Below are 7351 nucleotides of genomic sequence, written 5' to 3'. Positions count from 1 at the left end.
GAGAGTAGTCAACAGTGTCAAATGCACCAGCGAGCTTGCGGGATGGGATTTATGGTCATGTTGTCAACAGAAATAGAAATGTCAGGCAGGAAGCTTCTGTTTTTGGATGGGAATATCATTAATTCTGTTTTTGAAAGATTGAGTTTGAGTTGGTGAGAGAACATTCAAGATGAAATGGCAGAAAGACAGTCAGTAACACGAGACAACACAGATGATGAGAGCTCAGGAGAGGATAGATACATTTGTGCATCATCCACAAAGGAGCTTATTAGTCTTCCAAGAGAAGTGGTGTAGAAAGTGAATAGCAGAAGACCTAGGACTGAGCCTTGTGGTACTCCAACTGATAAAGAAAGCTGATCAGCGGTGTATCCAGAGAAACGAACACTGAAAAGGCGATTAGATAGGTAGGATGAGTACCAGGATAGGACAGTTTCTTCAAATCCTAGGGATTGTAGTGTTTGTATGAGAAGAGAGTGTCAAATGCAGCCGAGAGATCCAGGAGAAATAAAAGTGAATAATGGCCTTTAGATTGATCAGTGATCAAATTGTTAATAACCATAGTCAATGCAGTCTCTGTGGAGTGTTGAGAATAAAAGCCTGACTGAAGAGGAACCAATTGTGTCAGGAAAGAAAGCGCATGAAGGGAGTGTAGGCAATTCTCTCAAGAAGCTTAGAGGCACATGGGAACTTAGGTATGGCATGGTAATGTGAGAGAAAGTATGGGTCAGAATGTTGGGGGTTTTTTTTGGTTTTTTTTGCATTTTATGTTTATTGGTCCTTTAATGTATTCCAATTTATTCCACAAGGGTTGCCAGGGCACAATGCCGAGTAGTCAGGTAGAGTGCATCCATTCCCACCCCTCCTAAACTACATCTAGTGCCCAATTAGAGGTTACATAGGTGACTGCGGGCACACAGCACAGAAGTTGCCAAACACTTGTAATGCACATTTCAAAATTTTTTATCAATAAAATGAAGTTGGATATCCTCTTTAATGTATAATAACAGCATCAATATGAAATGTATAAATTGTAAAAATGTAGTCTTTTCTTAAGAAACCCACCTCTTTGGTGTACCCAGTTACTCATTTAAATATTTTGCGGGAGCTCAACATATATTACAATAATTTTAGAACAACAAAAAAGTTTTTTCTTTTTAGTAGAAAGATTATTGAAGAACTTTAAACAAGGTATGCGACTTACTGTACATTTAGTTGCCCATGATAGGAAAAGTAACCACACTGTGCGGTTTCAGAATGCTTGGGCGAGGGGGAAGGGAAAAGTGAAACGTGGCTAAAGACCACAGATGAATTATACTATTATGCTGTGAAGAGGCTTGATTGTCCAATACCTACCGTCTAATTCTTTTTAACATTAATCAGCTGGTGAGCAGCACTAAACAAAATCTCACGGAAACAAAATAGTAATTTTGTCCTAGAGTCTCATGGTCCATCAATGGATTGGTCAAAGACAGAATAAGCTCTTCTGTTGCCATCTGCATTAGTGTGGGTGCTGTGTATGTATCGTCTTATCAGAGTTTGATCTTGAAAGCAGTTGGCTGGACTACGGCTGATGACCCTGAAGATTTAAAGAGTGCTTTTAGGATGGTGTCTGGATCAACTTCAGCTGGTGGGTTGGGAGCAGCATTGGCGGATGTGTTATTTCTCCGTAGTTCCCCTTCTTTCTTTGCTGTTAATGGCGTATCACTTAATCGCAACAGAATGGGCTGGTCTGAAGTTATCACACTGCCATTCAAATGAAGATTACATTTCATTGGTTGTCCATCTAAATATCTGTTGTTGTATTTTTTGTAGGCACCAACAGCATCTTCCTTTCTGACAAACACTGCTTCCGAAACACCTGGGCTCAGCAAGCGGGCACGCTTCAGGGCTCCACATACACAGAATAACTCCACTATATCTTCCTCTGTGACCCTTGGGTGCAAATTAGTTACCGTCATTTTCGTGCCTTTAAAGGGGCTGAAAACAGACTCTGTTGGAGCTGGCACTGGAGACACTGCCTCCTTTGGGACAAGAGTCCGTGACATATTGGTCAGGGTTTTAGTGTGTAGTAAAGGTGCTGTGGGGGCAGGCTGATTAGCAGTGGGTGCTGTGTATGTATCGTTTTGCAGAACCTTACTGAGGGGTAATGTTTGGCCCAGCGAAAATGGACTCCCCAACAGTCCTGGCCATTTCTGCACAGTGTATGCAGCTGTGATCTTCCTCTGTTTGGTGGGGATGTGAGCAAGTTCCATATCATCATCATCATGATCATCATCCACATCTTGAGCCAAAATCTGCTGTTTTACAGGCTGGTAGTTGACAACACTTATTCGCATTCTTTTAGCAGTGTTATTTAGACCTGAAGAGGTCTTATGCTGTTGAATCTGGATGGTCTTGGTGATATTTATTGTTGAAGAACCTTGTGCAACAGGTGGGTTAATAGCTACTACTGGTGCATTCCTCTTTAAACTGATCTTTTCACGAGCATTCATCACTTTGGCAGCTGTGATCTGCTGCTTTCTAGAATTCAGCGTTTCACGGGCATCCTGCACTTTACCCTTTATGCGGAAGCGAGCATCTTTAGCGGCCAGTTTTTCACTTCCATCCTTTATCCCTAGTTTTAGGCGTGCATCTGTCACACCAATTTTCCGACGAGCGTCAAATGTTCTCTGGAAACTGGTGGCAAGTGGGCGATTGCCTACAGATGGGTGGAGCCTGGATCTCATGCCTCCTAAACCTCCCCTGTTACTGACCCTGCTCGGCATTCCAGTTCCCGTCGCCATTCCTCTTTTTCTGGTCAGTTCATCCAACGACAATTCGGCCATATTACGAACACAAACCCGCACCAGCACCGCAACAACTGTAGAAAAGTGCAGAATGTTGTTTTTTTTAAGAAAAGGAGTAATCATTGTGTGCTTGAACAATCATGGAAAAATACCATTAGAGAAAGAGATTACAGAATTCAGTGAGGGCTGGGATAAGCACAGGAGACAGGGTTCTACCAATTTGCGAGGGTATAGATTTAAGGGGACAGATGGTAGAGTAGGAAGATAAGAAGAAAGTAGATACATCATCTTCATTTGTGGGATCAAATGAAGGGAGGGTGTTAGAGTATCACTTTTTGGGAGTAAATTTCATATTGAGAAGTGTTCTCCCAGCAGACAGAAAATGGATCATTTGTGACTTTGCCAATTCTGTTGTTTATTCCTTTTTGTTTTGTTTTTTATAATAAACGATTGTATTATATATTTGTATGTCTGTATGTTAATTGTTATCCATCTTATTATTAATTATTATTATTATTATTACCATTTATTTATATAGCGCCACTAATTCCGCAGCGCTGTACGGAGAACTCACTCACATCAGTCCCTGCCCCGTTGGGGCTTACAGTCTAAATTCCCTTACACACAGACAGACAGACACACACACACACACACAGACTAGGATCAATTTGTTAGCAGCCAATTAACCTACCAGTATGTTTTTAGAGTGTGGGAGGAAACCGGAGCACCCGAAGGAAACGACACAAGAATTGTGTATTTATTTTTCATATTAAATTACACTTAATAAGTTCATCTTTCTGTGTTCTGAATTCACCTGTCAGACTTAGCTTGGTTTTACAAAGTTACATAGTGGGAACAGAGGAGATCATTTGGTTTATGATAACTCTGAAGAGAGTAGGTTGTGATAGATTAGTTTAAAGGGAGAACTGATGGTTTCTTGAGTAAAACTGTTAGCTCTTCACAAAAAATAATAAAATATTTCTAAATTGCAGCAATAATTAATTTTTAATCATCATGAAGACATCAGGTTTATACTTAATAACAGCAAAAATGACAAAAAAGATGGACTTTTCCTTCAACTGTAGTTCTTTGTATCACCCAGATAAGTCAAACAGTATTGCTGAGATGTTTACATGTCAGTAATGGTGAATGGCTTAAATTATATTTATATTAGGAAATAATCAGTTGGATAAATATGATTAGTTTATTGAAATAGATATACTTACCAGTACACAATCTTAATTTTCTTTAATTGATACTATTACTTTAAGCATTATTTGAAAAGCAACATCAGCTTATAGAGTGCTGCAGCATTGTTTCAACCATGTAAATAACAGTAGCAATGACTAGATCAAGTTCTATTGTAGAGGATAGACGATTATCTTTTGAAACTTAGCTAAGATACATTTCAAAAAATCTGCAGAACACAAAGGCAGCAGAAAAGTTAACAATTTACAAGTGATCTTTGGGCAGCATGGTGGCTTAGTGGTTAGCACTTCTGCTTCAAAGCACTAAGGTCATGAGTTCGATTCCTGACCATGACCTTATCTGTGTGGAGTTTGTATGTTCTCCACAAGTTTTTGTGGGTTTCCTCCAGACGCTCCGGTTTTCTCCCACACTAGGTTAATTGGCTGCTATCAAACTGACCGTAGTCTGTGTGTTAGGGAATTTAGATTGTAAGCTCCATTGAGGCAAGGGACTGAACTGAGTTATCTGTACAGCACTGCAGAATTAGTGGTGCTATAAAAAGGATGATGATCTTATTATCAATGGGAATATATGAAAAAAATAGGTGAAGATCCATTTGAAGGCATTTATACCATTGTTAGGTACATCCAATGTGTTTAGAAGAATATGCTCTTACAAATAAGAAACCATTTTTTGTTTGCTAGAACTACAAAATGTAGAATGCTATATTGACTGAGATACTAAATGCTAACCTACTGAACATCTTGATAAACTTGGAGTATATGATATATGGGATCATGCAGTCCCAACTGTGAAATACAAGGACATGACAAGTTACCAAGGAGTTCAATGACCATATAAAACAGGGTACAGTAGATTTCTGTAATCTTTACATTTCCCAACCATGGGTGAATTATTCCGTATAGTATACCAGCAGTAATTCTAAAATTAAAATTAAAACATTTTAATATTTCAAAAATTGTTGTGTTATGAAGTATTAGTAATATATTTTTTTAAGTATAGACAGGAGAGCTGTGAGTCAGACAGGTGTCATCTGAGAAGTTTGTGTGACAACATGCTGCATTGGGGAGGGGCCAGGGCGGTGTAAGGTGAAGGGGTTATGTTGTGGGAATTTTTTGCTGAGTATTATCTAGCAGAGGTAAATTTGAAGGCGACAGACAAGAATGTAGGAGTGTTGTTAACATTGGCCAAAGGTTGTGTATAAACAAGTGTGAAGTATTTTATCTTTCTCTGTCACTCTCTGGCATGGATAAGGAATGTCCTAATATGGCAACTGAAGGGAAAGCAATAATGTATCTCAATGAATGATTTCAGAGATCAAAGATTAGGATATGATTCATAGTTGTTTATATAGTTCACCCCGTTCATGTATTATATACATATCATTTTATGGCCATTACGTCAGGACATTAGGAATGTGGAGCCGGGAAACATTTCTTGACAATTATCGTAATCTAGAGGTTGCTTCAAATGGGTTATTCATTTATCACATGACAGTGGAGTATTACTGAAGAGGTTAAACCTAATACAGTATTTTAACCCTCTGAGTGCCACAACTCGGCAATGACTATCTTACACTTTGGGGCAGAAAAACCGTTAATACGGTAATTTACTCGCTGGATTTCAGCTCGCAGCTCAAGGAACTGCGTGCTGAAATCCAGCGAGAGATTACCGTATTAACGGTAATATTTTTTGAGCGCTCGATCCGGCGGACATTTGAATACCCCCCTTAGAGTGTTATTGAATTAAATCCTACGACTGCTGACCAATGACACTGTGTTCTTAGTTATGCAGCTACGAACTTCAGCAAACCGGAGGCCCCTGATTCCAATGTAGAGAGCAATTGGGTGTCCTTTTGGATACCTGAATCCTTCTGGTCACATGGTATTGCTAATCTAATAGAAATCATTGTACCCATGCCTATTGTGACCCAGATTATATTCTTCACAGTGCCTCTAGAGTTAGAGCATGTGTATACATGCCTTTACATAGGATTTATGAACCAGCAAACAGAGACCAGGGTGCAGCCCTCCCTTTTAACCAGCTTCACCCATATATTAACTGGTGCAAACCTTTTACAGAACCTGCTCCTGTGGTTCCCATGTTATTTATTATACACAAAAATAATCATGAAACCGCCAGTCAGATAAAGATGCAAATCCTCCTATAGTAGTTATATTCCAGAATATCAAAGGTGTACTATACTTCGGGGGCTCTGTCCATTCCTCAGGTAACAGTGGTGCTTACAAGTGCTGTCTTTAAATAGTGAAAGCTAGTATACATTTGATCTATTAATAATTAAACTGTTCTAGAGATATACAAATATTTAAAACATGAATTTAAAAAAAGGTTGTGAAAAAGAATAACAACATATATGAAATCAGTATCTTTTCACATACTGATTTAGATTTGTAACTAATAACATAATAAAATACCCAGTAGATAGTCTACATAATTCACATTTGCTCCAACATGCCCTTACACGCCCCCTCCTCGAATTGGGACTCAAGCAGCCATAGGTGCTAGACAGGACCCAGACTACACATGGATGCTACCGTAACTACAGCTTTCTGGGCATGCACAGGAGTAAAAGACCCATTATACGCTGAAAACGCTATTTATGTCCAATTATGTATGGTCCTTTATTAGGTACACCTTTAAACCTGCTTGTTAACGCAAATATTTACTCAGCCAATCACATGGCAGCAACTCAATGCATAATAGCATGCGGACATGGTCAAAAGATTCAATTGCTGTTCAGACCAAACACCAGAATGGGTAAGAAATGTTATCTAAGTGACTTTGACCATGGAATGATTGCTGGTGCCAGACGGGGAAGTTTGAATATCTCAGAAACTGCTGTTCTCCTGGGATTTTCATGCACAACAGTCTCTAGTGCACAAAATGAAAGAACCATCAAGTGAGTGGCAGACCTGTGGGCAAAAGCTCCTTGTTAATGAGAGAGATCAGAAGAGAATGGCTCAAGCTGACAGAAACTCAAATAACCATGTGTTACACCAGTAGTATTCAGAAGAGCATCTCACATAGCACGACGAACCTTGAAGTGAATGGTCTACAGCAGCAGAAAACAACATCAAGTTCCTGTAAGTTAACAACAGGAAACGAAGGCTACAGTGGGCACAGGCTCACCAAAATTTAACAGTTCAAAATTGGAAAAATGTCACCTGGTCAGATGAATCTTAATTTCTGCTGTGACATACAGATGGTAGGGTCAGAATTTGGCCTAAACATCAATCCCTAAATCCATCCTGCCTTGTGTCAATGGTGCAGACTGATATTAGTGGTATACTGTTGTGCAGAATGTTTCCTGGCACACATTAGGCCCTTGTAGCCAA

General features: G+C 39.4%; 1 pseudogene; it reads right to left on the bottom strand.

Annotated features, from left to right (window-relative positions):
* Nucleotides 1-1383: 1383 nt before the first annotated feature.
* LOC142140212 (polymerase delta-interacting protein 3 pseudogene) lies at nt 1384-2844 on the bottom strand (annotated as a pseudogene).
* Between the last annotated feature and the right edge of the window lie 4507 nt (nt 2845-7351).

This window comes from Mixophyes fleayi, chromosome 2 (genome assembly GCF_038048845.1).
Source record: "Mixophyes fleayi isolate aMixFle1 chromosome 2, aMixFle1.hap1, whole genome shotgun sequence".
In the NCBI taxonomy this organism is placed as follows: domain Eukaryota; kingdom Metazoa; phylum Chordata; class Amphibia; order Anura; family Limnodynastidae; genus Mixophyes; species Mixophyes fleayi.
The sequence above is the reverse complement of the archived record's forward strand: the minus strand, read 5'-3'. Positions and strand labels throughout refer to the sequence as shown.